We start from the raw sequence: 24,928 nt of genomic DNA, 5'->3' as shown, positions 1-24,928 counted from the left end.
AACCTGGATTGGTTCAGCCCTCCTTAGGCAAGCTGCTTGTGTTCACTTCCTGGATGACACCAACAGGCTTAGCACAAAAGAGCCAAGAACTCCTGAACTCAAGTGATCCGCCTGCTTCAGCTTCCTGAGTCGCTGGGACAGACATTGTTAAAAATAAAACATAGAAATGAGCAAAAAGCATATTAATAAATTTTCAACATTACTAATCATCAGAGAAATGCATATTAAAACCACTATGAAATACCTTCTGATACCCATCAGAATGGCCAATACTAAAAGCCAAAAATAAAATAAAAGTTGTTGGCAAGGATGAAAAGAAAATAGAACATTTCTGCATTGTGGATGGAAATGTAAATTAGTACAGTCTCTATGGGGAACAGTATGGAAATTTCTTAGAGAACTAACAGTAGAATTAACATTCAATCCAGCAGTTTCACTCAATGAATACCGTGTATCAACTGAAAGAAAAAGAGATCATTATATCAAAAAGACACCTGCACTTGTGTGCTTACTGCAGCACTCTTCACAATGGCAAAGACATGGAAGTAATCGTCCATTAATAGTTGATTAGATTTTAAAATGTGTTATAAAATGTTTTATATATATATATATATGCAATGGAATAAATATATTAAATATAATGTATATGCAATGGAATAAATATATATTACATATAATATGTATATTCAATGGAATAAATATAAAATATATATCTTTTATGTATGCAATGAAATACTATTCAGCCACTAAAAATAATGACATAATATTTTTGCAGCAACATGGGTGAAACTGGTGCCATTATCTTAAGTGCAACAGTCAGACACAGAAAGACATGTTCTCTCTCATAAGTGGGAGCTAAATTATGTGTATACATAGACGTAGAGTGTGAAGTGATAGACAGTGGAGACTTGGAAGGATGAGGAGCTGGGAGGGGATTAGGTGATGAGAAATTACTTAATGGATACAACGTGTGTTATTCAGGAAATGGAAACCCTACCAGCCCTAATTTTGCCTCTCTGCAATATAGATATGTAACAAAATTATACTCCACAAATTTATACAAATACAAATTTGTCAGACCTGAGTAACACAATACTGTACACTGTCTTTCCCATTTGTGTGGTACTTAGAATAATAAATTTAGTAGTTACAGTGTGTCAAGGTGAGTTTTCATAATTATATTAAATAGATACTCATGAAAATTCAATAGTTACTTGGAAAATTTTGGTTCTTACAACTTAAATTACTTCCAAATATTCTAAATTATTTTTGTTTTCTCTTTGAGTAATCTAAAACATCTAGGTCCAAGAAGTGTCTCCATGTAGACTTTGCAACAATAATAAAGGTAATAACTTCAAAAGTGTAATTAGGTGATCAGTAGAGTACTTGAATAGCATATTTATGCTCGTATTATCTTTAATTTCTCATTATTTATATCTGGATCATAATTTACACAATTGCAAGCTAAGGTTTAGAAGTGCAGATACAACCCATGCCATTTTCTTATCTAACCACTATAAAAACTTTTGCTTTCAGTGGGACAAGTTGTCATGAAATCTTTTGACTTCATTGATCAGAGTTCAAAAGAGAGACAGAAGGTCTGCAGCACAGTAACAACTGGCAAAATATAGCTTCAGCATTAACTGTATGCATTAGGAGTAACATTCCTAAACACCAAACTGTACTTTTAATTATTTATGTGATTTAGCACAAATAATTTCTTCTGTTGTCTCTATTAATTTATATTCTATGAAGCACTTTTGTGCCTTACCATATTTCCAAGGTGAAGTAATGTTAAGGGAAAACAGAAAGAGTCAACTAGAAAAAAAGGATAATGATATAGTAATTGTCAAACAGTTTGAATTTTTTGGAAGTAAAAATATGAAGCAATTTGAAGCATTATTATTTAATGAAAGCAGCTATATCTCTAGCTCACATTCACATGAGCATAACTGTATAAATTATAAATGAATCTTTTGCTTTGAATAGAAAAAGGGAGGTAAAATTATCATTCATCAACAACTTGATATGTCAACATATAAAAAAACTAGCTTTATCTACTAGTTTAAAAAGGAAATCAGCCTAATGGTAAAATATCTTTCTTTCGATAAGAAAAAAGTTTATTTTACTGATTATTTGGCTCCATGTCTTTTTATTTTTAGTATAAATATTAATTTAAAACAGTTCATCAATATTTTTTATCTTTCCTGTCTCAAAATAATATCATTTTTTCCACATCCAAACTTGAATAGAAATATTTTATTGTAGATATGATAGCCATTATTTTTTTCCTATTTCTTATTAGGTATTTCCATTGATGATATTCACTATCCAATAAATACTTATTAGGCACCTGTTAAATACGGTGTACTAGAAGTTTTGAGGTTTTTAGGGATATCGCAGTTTGCTATGATACACGATAGATGCCTGCATCGGCTTATAATGACAGAGCAGCAGTTGTGAACTACCTAAACCAGGGTGTGGGAGAAGGACAGTCTATAAGAACATTTAGTGTGTGCCTCTCAGGCCAGTCTTATTCTTGCCTACATGAAAAGAACATAGTCCAGGGAATCATGACAAAGTCTTTCTATTGTCTCAACTGTCATTTCTAGCTTAGTCTTTTGTTGAGATTGGGCATTCAGGAAGCTCTACCATCTTTCTTCAAGGATTCAGAGCTATTCTCTGTCTTTTTAAAGAAAAATTAAATAAAGATTTGGTCTGCCATTTCAGAAAGTGTACTTTTCCTTGTTCCACATAATTCTATAGACTTTTTGTTGGTTTTAAAAAAATCAATTTTCAATTTTTGTTTACAGAAACTTTCACTAATGTTGACTTAATGATTCTTGACATTTTATAAAAAATATTTAATATTTATTCACTTTCTGTTTAATAAGAATACTTTGCAATGCCTCTCAAAGGAGCTAAGCTAGTAACTTTGGAAATATGCTATTTTAACACTATTTTTATAACATCCTATTATATAAGGAGCATTGTGTATATCGCTGTGAATTACAAAAAAAAAAATGGTTCATAGCCTCAAAAAGCTAATAGTCAAGTGAGAGAATCTGACATGCACAGTATGTTACAATAGCATAAAAATATATTAAATGCTTATTAGGTATGCAAAGTATAAAACAAGTACTAAAGACAAAAGCAAAAAAAAAGGATAATTTTACATGCACATAAGGAAGAGATTAATGGAGGAAAAGACATTGAATATGAGTGAGGTTTCTAATGGAGAAAATATTGAATATGAGTAAGGTTTCTGTTCGTGGAAAAATGTCAGCATATATTCTCACAATGAGAATTTTGTTAGAATAAGGATTTTAAGGTAAGAAAATGCAGCTTTTTAAAACAAATGTCACATAGGTTGTACATACAACATCAGAGGTTTGAAACAGAGAATATGATTAAAATGTAGAAAAATCAATACTGGCTTTAAATCTATTTTAAAAGATGCAGTGCTGAGATAATACTGATTATCTCAGAGAGTAACTGATATTGATTTTGATAAAGCAGTCCATCAACACATGTAACAGCAGATACTATACTCTTCAAAATTCCTAGAAAAATTGGGGACACATATGCTAAATGGGAAATTCTTTTTCCTAAGTGGATATTTAAGCCTGGGGTAAATTCAGAGAATCATAAAAATGCTAGTTGATGAGAAATATGAAGTCCCCTATGACTTAAACTAAATTGGTATCTGGATGATTTTTGCATCATCTGAAAGAGAAACTGGGAAATTCTTATAAGACTATAATAATTAAATTAAAATATGCTGAGCCACTTAATTGATCTTTTTAAATAGCATATTATTATGTGTCTGGAAAAAAAGACATATTTTTCTAAAGCTGACTTGGATCTTAAGAGCCATTAATAATTGGCACATAACATCAGTCATCTCCTTGAAATTAGAAACCGAAAAAAATAATCTGGAAAACCACATGTTTCTTATAACTCTATCACATTATTCTTAGAGAAGATAGTAGTTATATGATATATAGCTTTATCATTAGAAAAACAAATTGTCTTAAGTGTTCAGATATCCACAGTAAAACATGGTGCTAATGTTTTATAAATATTTGCAGCCTACTCTCCAATAGTAGAAGAGAGAAAATAACAATAGGAAAAAAGTTTAATTAAACCTCATTTATGTTTTTACAGTTTATCATCTATTTAAAATTGAAATTGTTATATAACTTTATTTTATATGATGAAGGTTATGATAAGAAAATCATTTTGATATTTTAAAGTTAAAGTTCATATTATTTTAAGAAGTATCTAATTGAGATTTTCATCTGAAGAATTAAAATTACATAATCTATGCTTTTGTTAATCAATCACCAACAAATGAAATGCATCATCATCAAATATTAATGTGTCTTTATCACCAGAACTTAGAATGAGCATAACCTAAAAGAGTACAAACTATTGCAGCTTCTAAAGCTTCTCATTAAATAGTGTGAAAAATACAAATGCAAATAGTAAAATCTAAAGTTATAACAAACACTGCCATAGGGATATTCTATCAGAACCCTGCAACGTTTATTTTAGTTTGGTAAACTTGAATCATAATAAAAATAATTATGAAAACAAATAACATATACTGAACCATTGAACATATATTTATCTTTTTAAGACTGTTTACTAAGCTTCCATAAAAACATGCTAATACTAACAATATTTACTTTAACATTTGTATCCCTGTCAACCCTTTGGACATAATGTTTAGTATGGATAAATGGAAAATATAAGGGCTTTCATATAACATTCTAAGAGCCTCATAGTATCAGTAACATTGTAGATTTACTCTGATTTGACATAATATCTATGAAGTAAATGTTAATTACAAAATGTTATACCATGAAGAGGTCTCTTGCCTACCACAACCAGAGTTTACAAGTATCCCTGGGGAGCCTAAGGACAGGGCTGCCATCTCTGGTTCTTCTCACGCCCAGTACCCAAGCATAGTTTCTGGGGGCATGGAAGATAAAGGGAGCCTCATTTTCTTTTATCTGTATGTTTACAATGCAGATATAATGTGAATACACTTTTCTGCATTGCATTTTGTATTCAAACTATCAAAAGTCAATGACAGAGAATTCTAAAAACAGCAAAGATAAAAGTGTCTAGTCACTTATAATAGAACACTCATCAGACTACAACAGATTTCTCAGCAGAAACCTTACAGACTAAAAGAGAATGGGATGATATATTCAAAGTGTTGAGATAAAACAAAACAAAAATAGCTTTCAAGAGAGAGTATGCCCAGCAAACTTATCCTTTATAAACAAGGGAGAAATAAAGTCTTTTCTAGACAAGCAACAGCTGACACTTTATTACCACTAGATTGAACCTACATGAAAGGCTTAAGAGTCTGACTACAGCTCCAAGCAAAAGAATGATGATATCCAAATTCATGAAAATGCAAAGTATAAAACCATTGATAAAAGCAAACGCATAAATGAGGAAAAGATTTAAATGCTACCACTATGAAAACCATCAAACCCAAAGATAAACAACACAGAAAGATAAGAACAAAAGTTACATAAAACAATCAGAAGTCAATTAGTGAAATGACAGAAATATGCCATCATAGAACAATAATGACCTTAAATGTAAACAGATTAAATTCCCCATTTAAGATATAGACTGGCTGAATGCATTTTTTAAATGACCCAACTATATGCTACTTACATAAGACTCATCCCAATTGTAAAGATACACATAGACCGAAAGTAAAGGGAGGAAAAAGATATTTCATGAAAATGGAAACAAAATATGAGTTGGAGCAGTTGTATGTATATCAGATAAAACAAATATCAAGTTAAAAACAGTAAAAAGAAACAAAGTCATCATAATAAAGAAATCCTTTCAGCAAGAGGTTATGCTACTTCTGAACATATATGTACCCAATATGGGAGCACTCAGATATATAAGATATAAACATATATATAACATATATGTACCCAATACTAGAACACTCAGATATATTGAATATTATTTGTTCTAAAGAGAAATAGACACTAACACAAAATAGAGATTTCAATACCCCATTCTCAACATTAAAGAGATTGTCTAGATGGAAAATTAACAAAGAAACATTGAATTTAAACTGGATATTACACCAAATGGAACTAACAGACGTTAACAGAATATTTCACCCCATATCTACATAGCATACATTCTTCCCATCAGCACATGAAACATTCTCTAGAATAAATCATATGTTTAAATAAAAAATAACTAGCCTCAACAAATTTTTAAAACATTGAAATCATATAAATTATCTTCTCAGACCATAAAGGAATAAAACCAGAAATCAATAACAAGAGGAATCTGGGAAAATGTACAAATACAAACTTGGATAACCTGAATAATCACTGGAACAATGAAGAAATTAAAGAGAAAATAAAATTATTCATCCCTCAAAAAGACATTGAAACACAAAATAATAAAACCCACGGAATATAGTAGAAGCAGTGCTAAGAGAAAAGTACACAATAATGAACCCCCAAATCAAAAGAAAGTATAAAGATTCCAAATTAGAAGTCTAACAGTGAACCTCAAAGAACTAGAAAACTAAGAAGCTAAATTGCAAATTGTTATAAAGAAATACAAATCAGACATGAAATAAATAATATAGAGACAAAAAATAAAAAGCATAAAAAATTGGTTTCTTGAAAATATAAAAATATTGGTACATCATTAGCTAGAATAAGATAAAAAATAAAAGGCCTAAATAAAATTATAAATGAAAAAGACATTACAACTGATAGCACAAAAATACAAAAGGTAACTTAAGACAGTTGTGAACAACTATCAGCTAACAAACTGGAAAATCTAGAGAATATAGTGAAATTTCTGGATTTCACATACAACCTATTAAGATTGAATCAGAAAGAAGTAGTAAACCTAAATTAATGAATATGGAATACTGAAACAATTACTATAACAAAACAAAACAAAACAAAAACAAATATATATATACACACATAGCCATATGGCTTTACTGCTAGATTCTACTCAGTATTCAAAGATCCAACATAATTTCTTTTCAAATTATTTCTACAAAGTTGGAGAAGAGGGAATTCTTTTACAATTATTCTTTGAGGTCAGCGTTACTGATACCAAAACGAGACAAATATGTAAGAAAAGTAGAAAACTACACAGATATAAAAATCCTCAACAAAATATTAGCAAACAAAATTCAATAGAACATGAAAAAGATAATGCAACATGATCAAGTGGGATTTATCCTAAATATATTAAGGATGGTTCAACATACATAAATCAATAAATGTGATATATCAACAGAATTAAGGACAAAAATTATATAATCATCTTAATAGATCTAAAAATGCAGTTGATAAAATTCAATATCCCCTCATGAAAAAATGGAAAAACTTGGCATTGAAATAACATACCTGAATGTAAGAAAAGCCAGATGACAAACCCATAGCTAACACTATAATGAATGTTGAAAAGCTGTAAGCCTTCCTTTAAGAACTAGAAGTAGACAAAGATGCCCTTTTTCACTACTTCTATCTAGTGGAGTACCGGAAGTCCTAGCCAGAGCAATCAGGCAATTGATATAACCTTTGAAGATGATACCTTCTATTTATGTTTGCAGATGATATAATCTTATATTCAAAAAATCTTAATTACCAAAAATACTTTTAGTATTGATAAATAAATTTAATAAACTACAGGATTTTAAATCAACTTACAAAATCTGGTAGCATTTCTATATATCAATAATAAACTCACTGACAATAAAATCAAGAAGATCATCTCATTTACAATACCTACCTCCTAAAAGAAATACCAGGAAATGAATTTAACCAAGAGGTAAAGACCTCTTCAAGGAAAACTACAAAACACTGATAACGAAAAGGATGAAAGCTAATAGAAAAACATACCATGCTTATATATAGGAAGAATCAGTTAAAATGACTATACTGACTAAGGTAATCTACAGATTCAATGCAATCCTTATCAATGTACGAAAATTATTTTACACAGATTTTCTTAACAAGATTCCAAAATTCATGTCGAATCAGAACAGAGCCCAAATAACCAAAACAATCCCAAGCACTAAGAACAGGCATCACACTACCTGACTTTAGAATATATTATAAAGTTATAGTAAACCAAAGAGAAAGGTACTGTTGTAAATATAGATACATAAGCCAGTGGAACAAATAGAAAATCCAGTGATAAATATGCATATTTTCAGCCAACTGATTTATGAAGAAGTACGAGGGAAACATCATGCTCTTTAAAACTGGTTATCCATATGTAGAAGAATAAAACCATATGAAAAATCAAGTCAAGATATAATATCTGAAACTGTAAAACAACTAGAATAAAACATAGGAAACACTTCAGAATCTGGGCAAAGATTTTATGAAGACAACCTGTTGAAAAAAAAATATTTCTAAACTATTCATCTGACAAAAAACAAATATTGAGAATATACAAGGAACTCAAACAAGTCAATAGTAAAAACAAAGCAAAACAAATAATTCCATTAAAAATGGTAAAAGACATGAATAGCCATTTCTTAAAAGAAGACGGCCGGGCGCGGTGGCTCACGCCTGTAATCCCAGCACTTTGGAGGCTGAGGCGGGTGGATCACGAGGTCAAGAGATTGAGATCATCCTGGTCAACATGGTGAAACCCTGTCCCTACTAAAAATACAAAAAAAAAAAAAAAAAAAAAAAATTAGCAGGGCATGGTGGCGGGTGCCTGTAATCCCAGCTACTCAGGAGGCTGAGGCAGGAGAATTGCCTGAACCCAGGAGGTGGAGGTTGTGGTGAGCCGAGATCGCGCCATTGCACTCCTGCCTGGGTAACAAGAGCGAAACTCCGTCTCAGAAAAAAAACAACAAACAAACAAAAAAAAAGAAGACATAGAAATGACCAACAGATATATGAAAAAGTGCTCAATATCACTAACAATCAGAGAAACTCAAATCAAAACCACAATGAGATATCATCTGACCTCAATTAAAAAGACGATTATGAAAAAGACAAAAATAATAGATGGTGAGGATGAAGAGAAAAGAGAACTTTTCTACACTGTTAGTGGGAATGTAAATTATTACAGCTGTTACAAAAATCAGTATGAAGATTTCTCAGTATAACTAAATGAGTGTATATATATATATATATATATATATATATATATATATATATATCTGCACTCACATGTTTAAGGTAGCACCATTTACAACAGCAAGAATATGAAATCAATCTAAGTGTTTATCAATTAACAAATGGATAAAGCATTTATGATATATTTACGCAATGGACTGATTCTTAGCCAGAAAAAAGAATAACATTATCCCATTTGAGGTAACATAGATAAAACTACAGGTCATTATGTTAAGTTCAATAATAAATGTGTTCTCATTTGAATGTGGGAGCTGAAAAGTTTGATCTCATGGAGTTAGAGAACGGAGTCATATACACCACAGGCTACACAAGGTGTGTAGGGCAAGCAAGGGTAAAGAGAGGTTGGTTAATGAGTACAAACCTGAAGTTAGAAAGAAGAAATAAGCTCTAATGTTTGATAGCAGAGTATGATGACTATAGTTAACTCTCATGTATTGTACATTTAAAAATAGCTAGAAGAAAGGACTTAAGTTGTCACCAACACATAGAAATAATAAATACTCAAGGTGATAAATATTCCATATACCCTGACTTGATCATTACAGTCTATGTATACAATGAAATATCACTTACACCCTATGAATATGTACAAATATTTGTATAAAGTAATTTTTAAATGCACTATTGTTATGTATTTTATACCACATATCAATTATTTCTGATTGTAAACAAAATCATTAAGAAAATATGGTAAAATATAAAGTAAAAATATATAACCTAATTTTGAAAGTGGAAATAATAAAATTAATTATCTATCCATAGCCTCTCATTCCTCTGTAGAAAATAAAACATGTGACATACATTTAGAAACCATTATCTCAAGTTCCTACAGAAATAATTATGAAATTTATACCTTACCTCTTGTTAAATGATTATTATTCTATAAAATATGCTTTCATAGTTAAGACATATTTTGATTTGTCCATTATGTATCATAATATTAATATATTATGGAGACTATATTTTTGTGAAACTCTAGCTTAGCATCAGATTCTGTGTTTGGTTCTATGGTGGTCTCATCGATCTACACCTCCTGGTGTTCATACCCTCATGTCCTTCCTTCAAGCGTGAGGGCTAGACTTAATGATTTGGTTCTGACTAACAAAACACAGACAAATTTATGCCATTCCTTTCTTTCGTTAGGTTATAAAAACTTTGTCCTCCATCAGGTTAGCAGACCTTACCTGTTGCCATTTTGGCTTTCCTACTCTGATGAAGCAAGCTGTCATGTTGGAAAAGCCACATGGCAAGAAACTGAGGGCAAACTCCTGCCAAAAGTCAAAAAGGAAATGAAGTCCTCAGTATAATAACCCATAAGGAACTGAATGTTGTCAACAATAAAGTGAGCTTGGAAATAAATATTTGCTCACCTGAGCCCTTTAGAGGTACAGCTGATACCATGAATGCAGGCTGTAAAAGATCATAAAATACAGTACCTATCTAAAACATGCCCAGACTCTTAACTCATAGGATGTGTGAGAGAATAAATGTGCGTCCTTTTAAGTCACTAAGTTTTTGGATAATTTTATGCAGTTACATATTGCCAATATAGTGTTCGTACCCTTTCTTATTATTATATTACTTCTACAGTGTCTCATTTATGAATGTCCCCCTACTGTATCATTCTCCAAGTTACTAGAGTTTATTAGTGAATAATAGAATTTTTCAAACTGAGAACATTGGTTAGTTATTTTAAAAATAACTTGAAAAACTTAATATAGGTCTTTCACTTGCATGTCTCTCTATATATACACATAAGCATATATACATAAACATGTTTTGCTGTCAGAACTCTCAATTCCTAATGTGTTATCTTCAAAGTATAGATTCTTCTCGATTATTGCCTAGTATTTATTGCTATGGTATGCAAGGCTATTTTAAAATTATTACCATATTTATAATTTTGTATGATTAAAAATGAATGTAGCTTTCAATAAATATATTAGAAAAATAATGCAAAAAGCACCAAAGCAAGAGAAAATGGGCCAGAAACACAAAATGATCAGAAAATAAGTGAGTGCTCATTTCATAAATTCCTACATAATTATTAAAGATTTGTCACAAATTTAGCCTGGAGTTTTCATGCAGCCAATAGAAGTGACATATCAGATAAATGTCATATGATTATATTTCTATTTTAAAAATAGAAATATACTGGATTCAGTATGATTTTGGCCTTTAGAAGTATTATATGCTAGTTCTATTCCATTCTAAACCCGTTTCTAAGATATTTATATAATTTTTATCATTAAAAATCAATGAATTTATCAGAATATTCATGTTGTTTGGTGCCTGGCCTGTCTTTTGGAATTTCAAAATCACATCTTCCTTTAGCTTAAAAACCTTTGGTATTTTTTATTATATTTTGATCTTATGCATTGCTTTGTCCATTGAATTGTCCTCATTTGTCTAGAAACTTTACAGAATTTAGATCTTTGGATCTCTGAACGCTCTTATTATTTTATTTAGCTGCTCATTTTCTTGAGTCTTATGGAATGTCTCATTAGGCTTTTTAATCCAAATCTTGTTTCTATAATGTCCACAGTAAGACAAAGGCCACCGATCTTTATTTCAGAATTTATTTTATTTTATTTTTATTTCAGAATTTGTATTTACAGTATTTTTATTTCAGAATTTTTTTTACTTTACTTTCCTGATAGAATATTATTGCTTGTTAGTTCTAGGTTCACATATATAATAAAATCAAAATATTATTCTATCATAAAGGAGAAATTAGTATGAATATGTACAGAAGGAATGGTTTCCTTTGTTCAAGGTTGACTCTTCCTTTGAAGTATTTTCATAAAGCTGTTAATATTTCACTGATTACTTTTTTTATATGGTACTTTAGATTTACCATTTTATGATTAAAAATATAAAATAATCTGAGATGGTGTTTATTAAGCATTGTGGGTAATATAATAAAACTACTTTATCCATATCAAAAAGCATAAATATAATTTAGATTGGTCAAAAATTCCGATAACCAGTTCATTGATTCTAAATCCTTGTCTTAAATCTCTAGAATATTTCATCTCTATAAGATATTTCATGCATATTCTTTTGCCCTCTGAATTGGTAGAATAATACATAATGGAAAGGAGTATTGGTAGTTCGCAGTTCTTCTTCTATTCTTTTTTATTGTAAATTGGTTCAAGTACAAGACACACAGATAGCCATGCCTCTGGGAAGAAGTCTAGAACTAATGTAAATGTTAAAGGGTCAGGAGATATGCTTCTGTCTAGGAGAAAATCTGCTTTTTCCTAGACCATAGAAAGCTGAAAAGAGCCTTTATCTCATCCTAACAACAAGAAAAAAAGGAGTTGCTTGGAATCTAGGGAAAGACAGAGACTTGTGAGAAGAGGCAGGAAACAAGAATTGGCTCACATGTTATAGAAAAATGGGAGATAGAGATTCTAGGTGAGGTAACAGCAGGTAAGAAATTCAGCTAAATTGTAACAAATTGTAACAAATTACTAAACGCTGTATGTAGTCAACTTTGAGATTACATAACATCATAGGAACTGCAGACAAAAGCGAAGTTGGAATTATTCTTACCTTCTCTAGGAACTTTTTTGGATGTTCGTGGGAAAGCTTGTACACAGGATGGAGTACACAGGAGGAAGCCTCTCCTAGTGGAGAAGTTGTAGGGAAAGTGTACAGTATCCCTTTGGGAAAGGCAAAATGCCCCACCTGGCCAAGTCCCTCTCAAACAGGTGAAGAAAGGGCAGTATCCCCTATCTCCTGAAGGATGCAAATAGGGGTGCATTGGGGCTTAGGAGTGAATATGAAACTGCCAAGGGCCTAGACCATGAAAAGGGTCTTACTAGTGAGATAGGAGCAAAAATCTCTTCCCAGAAAGAACCATCAAAGAAACTACGTAGTTTGATCATAAGAGGCATCACAGAGGATGTGATCTCAAGATGCAGAGGCAGAGACAGTCTAAGACTGATATTGGACCAGGAACAGAGAGAACACCCTACGCTACCCCCTACCATGCACGCATGTGTACACACACATACCCGCACTAATTAACAAGTCGCAGCAGTCAACTACTGAAAGAGGGGAAGAGTGTGGACAGAGATCACGTGTGAATCATAGGCATACAGGGAGAATGGAAATTTGAAAGACAAACAGGAGCATTGAGAAAGACCATTTGGCAAGCAAAATCCCACCCAAAACATAACTGATTTTTATCAAGCCCAAAAATAATGTCAATAAATAAAGGGCAGCCTTTTAAGTAAATGGTGGTAGAACCGTTAGATATCTGCATTTTAAATAAATTAATAAAGTAGCATATGTCTGATCTTTGAAAGACCCACTTTAAAAAACATAAAGACAAGCCACACACTGGGAGAAAACATTTGCAAACACATATGGGAAAAGCTGTAAAATTTAATAAGCAAATAAACAACCCAATTAAAATGGGAAAATTATTTCAAGATATTTTAACAATGATATGATGGCAAATATGACATTGGCAAAAATGCTATACGTAATTGATCATTAGTAAAATAGAAATTAAAACCACAATGAAATTCCACTACACCTGTTGGGATGACCAGTATATGAGTGGTTCTTCTGTAATTTATATTCCTTCGAATGATTGTGATAAGGTTGTTTTCCTTCAAGAGTCTCTATCTATTGGTTCAAGATTAACAAGGTATATCTTCAGGTTTTCTAGTGCAGATGTTTAAGTCTGAACTCAAGTTTTAAGTAATGATTTGAAAAGTATTAGGATTTGGATTGACTTTTTTTCTTTACTACTCTGTAGGTTTTCCACTGAAGTTCAAGAGATATACTTTATGTCTTATTGATGCAGAATATATATATATATATATATATATATATATATAGTTTCATGCATTGATTTTAAGTACACAAACATGATTTTCAAGATTTTAATGTATTCACTCAACTGTTTCCAAATGATGTTTATATGAGTTTTCATTTTTTTTTTAAATTTTTTATTGGATTTTAGGTTTTGGGGTACATGAGCAGAGCATGCAAGACAGTTGCGTAGGAACACACATGGCAGTGAGCTTTTCTTTCCTTCTCCCCTTCACCCACATTTGGCATTTCTCCCCAGGCTATCCCTCCCCACCTCCCCCTCCCACTGGCCCTCCCCTTTTCCTCCCAATAGACCCCAATGTTTAGTACTCCCCTTTCTGTGTCCATGTGTTCTCATTTTTCATCACCCGCCTATGAGTGAGAATATGCGGTGTTACATTTTCTGTTCTTGTGTCAGTTTGCTGAGGATGACGTTCTCCAGATTCATCCATGTCCCTACAAACAACACAAACTCATCATTTCTGATTGCTGCATAATATTCCATGGTGTATATGTGCCACATTTTTTCAATCCAGTCTATTATCAATGGACATTTTGGTTGATTCCAGGTCTTTGCTATTGTAAACAGAGCTGCAATGAACATTCGTGTACATGTGTCCTTATAGTAGAACGATTTATAGTCTTTTGGATATATACCCAGTAATGGGATTGCTGGGTCAAATGGAATTTCTATTTCTAATGCCTTGAGGAATCGCCACACTGTCTTCCACAATGGTTGAACTAATTTACACTCCCACCAACAGTGTAAAAGTGTTCCTTTTTCTCCACATCCTCTTCAGCATCTGTTGTCTCCAGATTTTTAATGATCGCCATTCTAACTGGCGTGAGATGGTATCTCAATGTGGTTTTGATTTGCATCTCTCTGATGACCAGTGATGATGAGCATTTTTTCATATGATTATTGGCCTCATATATGTCTTCATAGTAAAGTGTCTGTTCATATCCTTTGCCCACTTTTGAATGGGCTTGTTTGTTTTTTTCCTGTAAATCCGTTTGAGTTCTTTGTAAATTCTGGATATCAGCCCTTTGTCAGATGGGTAAACTGCAAAAATTTTTTCCCATTCTGTTGGTTGCCGATCCACTCTAGTGACTGTTTCTTTTGCCGTGCAGAAGCTGTGGAGTTTCATTAGGTCCCATTTGTCTATTTTGGCTTTTGTTGCCAATGCTTTTGGTGTTTTGTTCATGAAGTCCTTGCCTACTCCTATGTCCTGGATAGTTTTGCCTAGATTTCCTTCTAGGGTTTTTATCGTGCCAGGTCTTATGTTTAAGTCTTTAATCCATCTGGAGTTAATTTTAGTGTAAGGTGTCAGGAAGGGGTCCAGTTTCTGCTTTCTGCACATAGCTAGCCAGTTTTCCCAACACCATTTGTTAAACATGGAATCCATTCCCCATTGCTTGTTTTTGTCAGGTTTATCAAAGATTGTATAGTTGTAGATATGTTGTGTTGCCTCCGGTGCCTCTGTTTTGTTCCATTGGTCTATATCTCTGTTTTGGTACCAGTACCATGCTGTTTTGATTACTGTAACCTTGTAGTATAGTTTGAAATCCGGTAGTGTGATGCCCCCCGCTGTGTTCTTTTTGCTTAGAATTGACTTGGCTATGCGGGCTCTCTTTTGGTTCCATATGAAGTTCATCGTGGTTTTTTCCAGTTCTGTGAAGAAAGTCAATGGTAGCTTGATGGGGATAGCGTTGATTCTGTAAATTACATGGAATGTTTCTCCATCTGTTTGTGTCCTCTCTGATTTCGTTGAGCAGTGGTTTGTAGTTCTCCTTGAAGAGATCCCTTACGTTCCTTGTGAGTTGTAATCCAAGGTATTTTATTCTTTTCGTAGCAATTGTGAATGGCAGTTCCTTCTTGATTTGGCTTTCTTTAAGTCTGTTATTGGTGTAGACGAATGCTTGTGATCTTTGCACATTGATTTTATATCCTGAGACTTTGCTGAAGTTGCTTATCAGTTTCAGGAGTTTTTGGGCTGAGGCTATGGGGTCTTCTAGGTATACTATCATGTCGTCTGCAAATAGAGACAATTTGGTTTCCACCTTTCCTATTTGAATACCCTTTATTTCTTTTTCTTGCCTGATTGCTCTGGCTAGAACTTCCAGAACTATATTGAATAGAAGTTGTGAAAGAGGGCATCCTTGGCTAGTGCCAGATTTCAAAGGGAATGCTTCCAGTTTTTGCCCATTCAGTATGATATTGGCTGTTGGTTTGTCATAAATAGCTTTTATTACTTTGAGATATGTTCCATCGATACCGAGTTTATTGAGGGTTTTTAGCATAAAGGGCTGTTGAATTTTGTCAAATGCCTTCTCTGTGTCAATTGAGATAATTATGTGGTTTGGTTTTTGGTTCTGTTTATGTGGTGAATTACGTTGATAGACTTGCGTATGTTGAACCAGCCTTGCATCCCTAGGATGAATCCTACTTGATCATGGTGAATAAGTTTTTTGATTTGCTGTTGCATTCGGCTTGCCAATATTTTATTGAAGATTTTTGCATCTATGTTCATCATGGATATTGGCCTGAAGTTTTCTTTTCTTGTTGGGTCTCTGCCGGGTTTTGTATCAGGATGATGTTGGTCTCGTAAAATGATTTGGGAAGTATTCCCTCTTTTTGGATTGTTTGAAATAGTTTTAGAAGGAATGGTACCAGCTCCTCTTTGTGTGTCTGGTAGAATTCGGCTGTGAACCCGTCTGGACCAGGGCTTTTTTGTGTGTGGTAGGCTCTTAATTGCTGCCTCGACTTCTGACCTTGTTATTGGTCTATTCATAGTTTCAGCTTCCTCCTGGTTTAGGCTTGGGAGGACACAGGAGTCCAGGAATTTATCCATTTCTTCCAGGCTTACTAGTTTATGCGCATATAGTTGTTTGTAATATTCTCTGATGATGGTTTGAATTTCTGTGGAATCTGTGGTGATTTCCCCTTTATCATTTTTTATTGCATCTATTTGGTTGTTCTCTCTTTTCTTTTTAATCAGTCTGGCTAGTGGTCTGTCTATTTTGTTGATCTTTTCAAAAAACCAGCTCTTGGATTTATTGATTTTTTGAAGAGTTTTTCGTGTCTCAATCTCCTACAGTTCAGCTCTGATCTTAGTTATTTCTTGTCTTCTGCTGGGTTTTGAGTTTTTTTGATCTTGCTCCTCTAGCTCTTTCAATTTCGATGATAGGGTGTCAATTTTGGATCTCTCCATTCTCCTCATATGGGCACTTATTGCTATATACTTTCCTCTAGAGACTGCTTTAAATGTGTCCCAGAGGTTCTGGCATGTTGTGTCTTCATTCTCATTGGTTTAGAAGAACTTCTTTATTTCTGACTTCATTTCATTGTTTACCCAGTCAACATTCAAGAGCCAGTTGTTCAGTTTCCATGAAGCTGTGCGGTTCTGGGTTGGTTTCTGTATTCTGAGTTCTAACTTGATTGCACTATGGTCTGAGAGGCTGTTTGTTATGATTTCAGTTGTTTTGCATTTGTTGAGTAGTGCTTTACTTCCAATTATGTGGTCAATTTTTGAGTAGGTGTGATGTGGTGCTGAGAAGAATGTGTATTCTGTGGATTTGGGGTGGAGAGTTCTGCAAATGTCTATCAGGTTTGCTTGCTCCAGGTCTGAGTTCAAGCCCTGGATATCCTTATTGATTTTCTGTCTGGTTGATCTGTCTAATATTGACAGTGGAGTGTTAAAGTCTCCCACTATTATTGTGTGGGAGTCTAAGTCTCTTTGTAAGTCATTAAGAACTTGACTTATGTATCTGGGTGCTTCTGCCTTGAGTCCATATATGTTTAGGAATTTTAGCTCTTCTTGTTTTATCGATCCTTTTACCATTATGTAATGGCCTTCTTTGTCTCTTTTGATCTTTGTTGCTTTAAAGTCTATTTTATCAGAGACGAGTATTGGAACTCCTGCTTTTTTTTGCTCTCCATTTGCTTGGTAAATCTTCCTCCATCCCTTTATTTTGAGCCTTTGTGTGTCCTTGCATGTGAGATGGGTTTCCTGGATACAGCACACTGATGGGTTTTGGATTTTTATCCAATTTGCCAGTCTGTGTCTTTTGATTGGTGCATTTAGTCCATTTACATTTAGGGTTAATATTGTTATGTGTGAATTTCATACTGCCATTTTGATGCTAAGTGGCTGTTTTGCCTGTTAGTTGTAGATTCTTCATTATGTTGATGCTCTTTAGCATTTAGTGTGATTTTGGAATGGCTGGTACTAGTTGTTCCTTTCTATGTGTAGTGCCTCTTTTAGGAGCTCTTGTAAAGCAGGGCTGGTGGAGACAAAATCTCTGAGTACTTGCTTGTTCACAAAGGATTTTATTTTTCCTTCACTTCTGAAGCTCAGTTTGGCTGGATATGAAATTCTGGTTGAAAGTTCTTTTCTTTAAGGATGTTGAATATTGGCCCCCACTCTCTTCTGGCTTGTAGTGTTTCTGCCGAGAGATCTGCTGTGAGTCTGATGGGCTTCCCTTTGTGGGTAACTCGACCTTTCTCTCTGGCTGCCCTTAGTATTTTCTCCTTTATTTCAACCTTGTTGAATCTGACGATTATGTGCCTTGGGGTTGCTCTTCTTGCAGAATATCTTTGTGGTGTTCTCTGTATTTCCTGCATTTGAGTGTTGGCCTGTCTTGCTAGGTGGGGGAAGTTTTCCTGGATTATGTCCTGAAGAGTATTTTCCAGCTTGGATTCATTCTCTTCGTCCCCTTCTGGTACACCTATCAAACGTAGGTTAGGTCTTTTCACATAGTCCCACATTTCTTGGAGACTTTGTTCATTCCTTTTTGTGCTTTTTTCTCTAATCTTGGTTTCTTGTTTAATTTCATTGAGTTGGTCTTCGACTTCAGATATTCTTTTCTCTCCTCGGTGAATTCGGCTATTGAAACTTGTGCATGCTTCGCGAATTTCTCGTATTGTGTTTTTCAGCTCCTTTAATTCATTCATATTCCTCTATGTTATCCATTCTTGTTATCATTTCCTCATATCTTTTTTTAAGTTCCTTAGTTTCTTTGCATTGATTTCATACATGTTTTTAGCTCACAAAAGTTTCTCATTATCACCTTCTGAAGTCTAATTCCGTCATTTCATCACAGTCATTCTCCGTCCAGCTTTGTTCCCTTGCTGGTGAGGAGTTTTGGTCCTTTCTAGGAGGCGAGGTGTTCTGGTTTCGGGTGTTTTCCTCCTCTTTTCGCTGGTTTCTTCCCATCTTTGTGGGTTTATCCACTTGTCGTCTGCGTAGTTGCTGACTTTTCGATTGGGTCTCTGAGTGGACACCCAGATTGTTGATGATGAAGTATTTCTGTTACTTGGTTTTCCTTCTACCAGCCTAGCCCCTTCGCTGTATGACTGCTGAGGTCCACTCCAGGCCCTGCTTCTCTGGGGTGCACCTCTAGCAGCTGTGGCACAGTGAGGGATGCTACCAGTTTCTTTTTCTGCTATATTTGTCCCAGTATGATGTCTGCCAAATGTCAGTCTTTTGGATATAGAGGGGTCAGGGAGCTGCTTGAGGAGACAGTCTGTACTTTTTTGGAGCTCAATTGCTGAGCTGTGAGCTCTATTGTTCATTCAGGGCGGTTAGGCTGCTATGTTTGATTCTGCTGCAACAGAGCTCATTAAAAAAAACCCCTTTTTTCTCAAATGCTCTGTGTTGGAGGGTTCGGGCTTTATTTTTCGATGTCTGTTGAGGTGTCCTGTCCAGCTAGGAGGCAGACTAGCCACTGTTTGCCTGCCGAGGCTCCGCCCTGCTGTTGTGTGATTCACCCTGTTCCTGCAGGCTCTGCTGTGGTCTCCGCCATGCCCTGCGGCGGAGTCTCTTCATTGTAGCGTGTTGCCTCGGCAACAGCAGGCTGCATCAGCAGTGGGCGTGTACCTCAGTAGGGACGAGTTGCCTCGGCAATGGCAGGCTGCATCAGCAGTGGGCGTGTATCTCAGTAGGGACGGGTTGCCTCGGCAACGGCTGGCTGCGTCAGCAGTGGGCGTGTATCTCAGTTGGGGCGGGTTGCCTCGGTAGTGGTGGACGCCCCTCCCCCACAGAGCGTCTCGGACCGTCTGCTCCGGATAGTTTGAAATCACGGTTTTGTTCGTCCCACTGGGTACCCCTAATGCTCTGTCCCTGCAATCCCCTGGGCTGGCCTACTGTCCAAGTCTCGTTCAGTCTCAAGTCCAGCCCTCTCAGGTCTCAGGTTGCTGGTTCAACAGGGCACCCGGACAAGCGTGCCCTGTGGGGATTTCTGGGTCGGGCCGGACGCCGCCGCCCCGGCTGCCGGCTTCGCCAGGCAGACATACTGCCTGGCATCCCGTGTCTTTTTTATACTTGGGAGTTTCCCCGTTCTGTGGGCAACAAAGATCAGTCTGGAAATGCCGCTCCAACTCATCTCTTTGCGGATTCAACGAGAGCTCCAATCCTGGGTTGTTCTCACAGCGCCATCTTGAGTCCTCCCGAGTTTTCATTTTAATTTCAAATTTTATTTTGAAATTAAAACTGTTGCATGCATAGGTGATACATGAGCAGGTTTGTTACCTAGGTGCAATTCGTGATGCTGAGGTTTGGGGTATTATGGATTCCATCGCCCAGGTACTAGGCATAGTACACACTCAATAGTTCTTTAACGTTTTCCCCACTCCTTCCCTCCTTCCCCAGCAGTTCCCATGTCTATCATTGCCATCTTATATCCATGAGCCCCCACTGTTTAGCTCACACTGACAAGTGAGAACGTGTGGTATTTGGCTTTCTGTCCAATGCAGAATATTTTTAAACAGCATAAATTATTTCAATTTGGGGCAAGGAATCAAAGAATTATAACTGGGTAAGGGTTATGTTATTGTATTTGCTTCATGGAAAGCTTAGAAACCAGCAATTTTTCTGAAGTGATTCTACATTATAAATTCACATATTCCATTATAGATGTGAATTAAATTGATGATTAAAGAATATGTTTGGGTAAAGAGGAAACTAGTTTGAAGATGGCATTGAAAACATTATCAAGGAGTAAAATGGAAGCTCTATGCTATTTTTTTTTTTATTTCTGCCTGCATTCATCTAAAAAAATTGATACTTTATTCACTTCTGATAATCTAAACACAAAGTGGCATGATCAGTGAACCTTTTAGTAACATTGGCCACTTCTTGATATAGACTTATCAGTGCTGAGATTTTATAGGTAAAGCCTCACAAGCAATCCGTTAGGATATGATATGCTATCATACATTTACAAAGTAGTGTGGAATTAAGTACAAATATTCCTTTGCTGAGAGTGCTTGCATTTGATGTCTTTTAACTTTCTGAGAAATAAAAAGTTTGATTCTCAATTAAAAATATTGGACATGAATGCACAGTGTGGGAAGAATGAAGGCAGTTAAAAGAACATCTTAGAGACTCTAAATGTATGCTATGCAAGCTGTCTGTGCTCTACCTGTGCCAATTGTATTCATTTTCATTGGCACATTTATTGAATCTAGGTTAAAACATTTTCTATAACTGATTAAAAGAACATCAGTCAGAATTTTGTATAAGTTATTTATCACCCTACCCAACCCACACCTTGACAAGAAACCCTCTGAGTTTTGTATAACATCTTTCAGATGAAAGGACATTTACGGAAAAATACATTCATGCCATAAATTTCAGCATACACCTAGAAACAATCTGCCTTCATAATTTAGTGTGTAGTCTAAGTTAAAAACAGAATCTTCAGTGAATTATTGCTCCCTGTAGTCGTAATGTGCCTTGTTTTGCTGCCCATAAAACAATATGGAAAGTGGCATTATGATGGATCCAGTAGTTAGACCATATGCCAAGATATTTTTCTGAAAATATCTTTCCTTAAATATCTAACAAAACAGGTAGCTCATCTTGGGTTGACACAAACCTGATGCACATGCATCTTTAAAACATACTTGAAAACATCCTAGAATATAATGAAAGAATAGTAAGTTGTTAGCATTATTTCAATAATTAAATAATCAGTAAGTTGGATGGTAGCACTTGTAAGGTCCAAGTATCTGTTTTGTAGTGACAGGATCATATCCTTTAAAGGATATGTGCTCACAGCTTTATTAGGTCTAAATGCTATCATGCCATCTGTGACAATAATTCTAGAGTGTGTCACTTGCTTATTATTTAAATGGTGCTACTCTGGAGCAATAGTGATATTTTTATAACTAATGCAATATTTGAGGAAGAAATCTCTGTTTTTATAATGTCAATGGTAATAAAACAAATAAGTTAAAAGATCAAAGCAGGAGTCCATTTTGGACCTAAAGAATTCATTATTTTCTACTATTCAATAATAGCTTAAAATATGAATTTATTTTTGAGCTTTGATGCAACTATTTTCAGCCTTGCTTTAGAACAAAGAGGTGAATTCAGAAGTAAGCTATTGCACATATCCTAAGTATTCAAAAGACATTCTAAGTTTAGCATGAGGCTGGGTGCGATTGCTCACAGCTATAATCTCAGCACTTTGAGAGGGCGATGCAGATTGCTTGAGCCCAGTAGTTCAAGACTGGCCTAGGCAACATGGTGAAACTTTGTATCTATTCAAAATACAAAAATTAGCTGGGTGTGGTGGTGCAGGCCTGTAATCCCATCTACTGAAGAGGTGGAGGCAAGAGAATCCTTTGAACCTGGGTGGTTGAATTTGCAATGAGCCGACCTCACTCCACTGCACTCCATCCTGGGTGACAGAGTGAGACTCTGTCTCCAAATGAAAATAAAATAATAATATAAATGCAGCATGAAAAGCTCAACTAAAAGTTCCAGCATCTCTTCCATCCATTCCTCTATCTCCACAGCAAACATAGAGTCACCTCTCTAAGGAAGATATAATAAATAGACCTCAAATGAATGAATAAGTAAATGAATAAAATGTTTTCTATAATTTGAGCTACTTTTTTAAAAAGAGCAGCGTTCCAATTATTTTAAGCCCTTCATTAAACTTATGCAATCTGACATTTCTCCCTTCCTATAGCCTCATCTCACCCTCTGCCATCTTCTCTCCAATTGTATTATTTTTTCTGTCTCCACACCCTTTTCAAGTAACTGTTGAAAATGGAAAATACCAAAGCAGCTTTTAAAATACCAAAACTAGCTTTTTATATATTAAAAGAGACTTAGTTCATAATTCGAATAAAAACTAGTAATTATAAGTAAATTGTTATGCTTCATTTTTTAAAAAGCTACATAGACAAAAAATAATTCTAACTGGGCATAATTAGTCCTAGGTTTGATCGTGGTAGAAAAAAAGAAAAAATAAAATTAATAAATTTGCTGTGTATATGCTACTTAGTTTCTTTTTGGAAACATTATAAAACTATGACAATAATCTCAAATGTCCTAATTTAACAGTTTTGTTTTGTTTGTAATGTCATATAAATTAAGATGATGGGCTTGGCATGGTGGTTTATGCCCATAATTTCAGTGCTTTGGGAGGTTGAGGGGTGTGGATCACCTAAGTTCAGGAGTTCGAAACCAGCCTGGCCAATCTAGCGAATCCCATCTCTACTAAAAATATAAAAATCAGCTGGGTGTAGTGGTGTGTGCCTATAGTCCCAGCTACTTGGGAGGCTGAGGCAGGAGAATCACTTGAACCGGGAAGGTGGGGGTTGCAGTTAGTCTAGATTGTGCCACTGCACTACAGCTTAGAGCAAGACTCAAAAAACAAAACAAAACAAAACAAAATTAGCTGGGTGTGGTGACAGGCACCTGTAATCCCAGCTACTTGGGACCCTGAGGTGGGAGAATCACTTGAACCCAGGAGGCAGAAGTGGCAGTGAGCCTAGATTGGGTCATTGCACTCCAGCCTGGACAACAGAGCGTGACTCCATCTCAAAAAAAAAAAAAAAAAAAAAGGAAGAAAGAAAAAGAAAAGAAATTAACAAAATGTATGCTGTGTAATAAGCAGTTGGTACTTTTTTTTCATAGTGGATATATATGACACTCCATGTTGTTAAAAATAAAAGATGACTAATCCATCTTCACACACTGATATTAGTTTATTGTGAATAGAATATGAGACATAGAGGCTAAAGATGAGACATTATTTACTGGGTATAATGAACAGTATTTCAGTGATGGATATATTAAAAGACCTGATGTCACCAATAGACAACATAGCAATGTGACCACATTACAATTGGACCCTGTAAACTTATACAAATTAAAAAAAATTAAGTTATTTGCCTATTGGTTGCATGCTCTTGGGAGATTCATTTAAGACTCAGAGGTTTAGCTTTGCTCGGTGGCAGTATCGTAGCCAATGAGGTTTATCCGAGGCGCGATTATTGCTAATTGAAGACTCAGAGGTTTACTCATCTGCAGAATAGGGACATTATAAAAATGTTATATCAGAACAATTGTAATTAAGAAGACAATGATGAATCACTGTGTATACTTTAGTAAAATAAATAAATATTTGCTGAGAACAGATTGATTTTTCTTTGTCTGGGAAACTAGGACATTGGTCTCTCAGGTGTATGAGGTTCTTGGCTATTTTCCATGAGATGATCTTACATAAATTCAGCCAAGAAGAAAACATAAAATGCAACTTAAAGGATACAGTGCCAAAAAGCTTGGGTTAGTCCATCCGCATGACATAGTTAATATGACATTTTGGAAAGCACAACATATCTGTAAATCCCTAATAGCCAAAGTAAACCTAATAAAAAAGAACAAAGCTAGAGACCTCATGTTACCCAATTTCAAACTATACCATAATACAAAGCCACAATAACCAAACAGCAGAGTACTTGTACAAAAACAGACATGTAGTCCACTGGAACAGAATAGAGAGCCAAGAAATAATGCCCCAAGCCTACAGCTACCTGATCTTCAACTAGCTGACAAAATCAAGTGATGGAGAAAGGACACCCTATTCAATAAATGAGGCTGGAAAAATTGGCTAGTGAT

At 34.7% G+C, this 24,928-nt stretch overlaps 1 non-coding gene across 1 annotated transcript; it reads left to right on the top strand.

Annotated features, from left to right (window-relative positions):
- Positions 1-24,249: 24,249 nt before the first annotated feature.
- Positions 24,250-24,386, top strand: LOC118150042 (U4 spliceosomal RNA). Its single transcript, XR_004737803.1, has one exon. It is a non-coding gene; the product is annotated as a U4 spliceosomal RNA (small nuclear RNA).
- The last annotated feature ends 542 nt before the right edge of the window (positions 24,387-24,928 follow it).

The sequence above is a fragment of the Callithrix jacchus genome, chromosome 21 (genome assembly GCF_049354715.1).
Source record: "Callithrix jacchus isolate 240 chromosome 21, calJac240_pri, whole genome shotgun sequence".
Taxonomy (NCBI): domain Eukaryota; kingdom Metazoa; phylum Chordata; class Mammalia; order Primates; family Cebidae; genus Callithrix; species Callithrix jacchus.
This window is presented reverse-complemented; position numbering and strand designations above follow the sequence as displayed.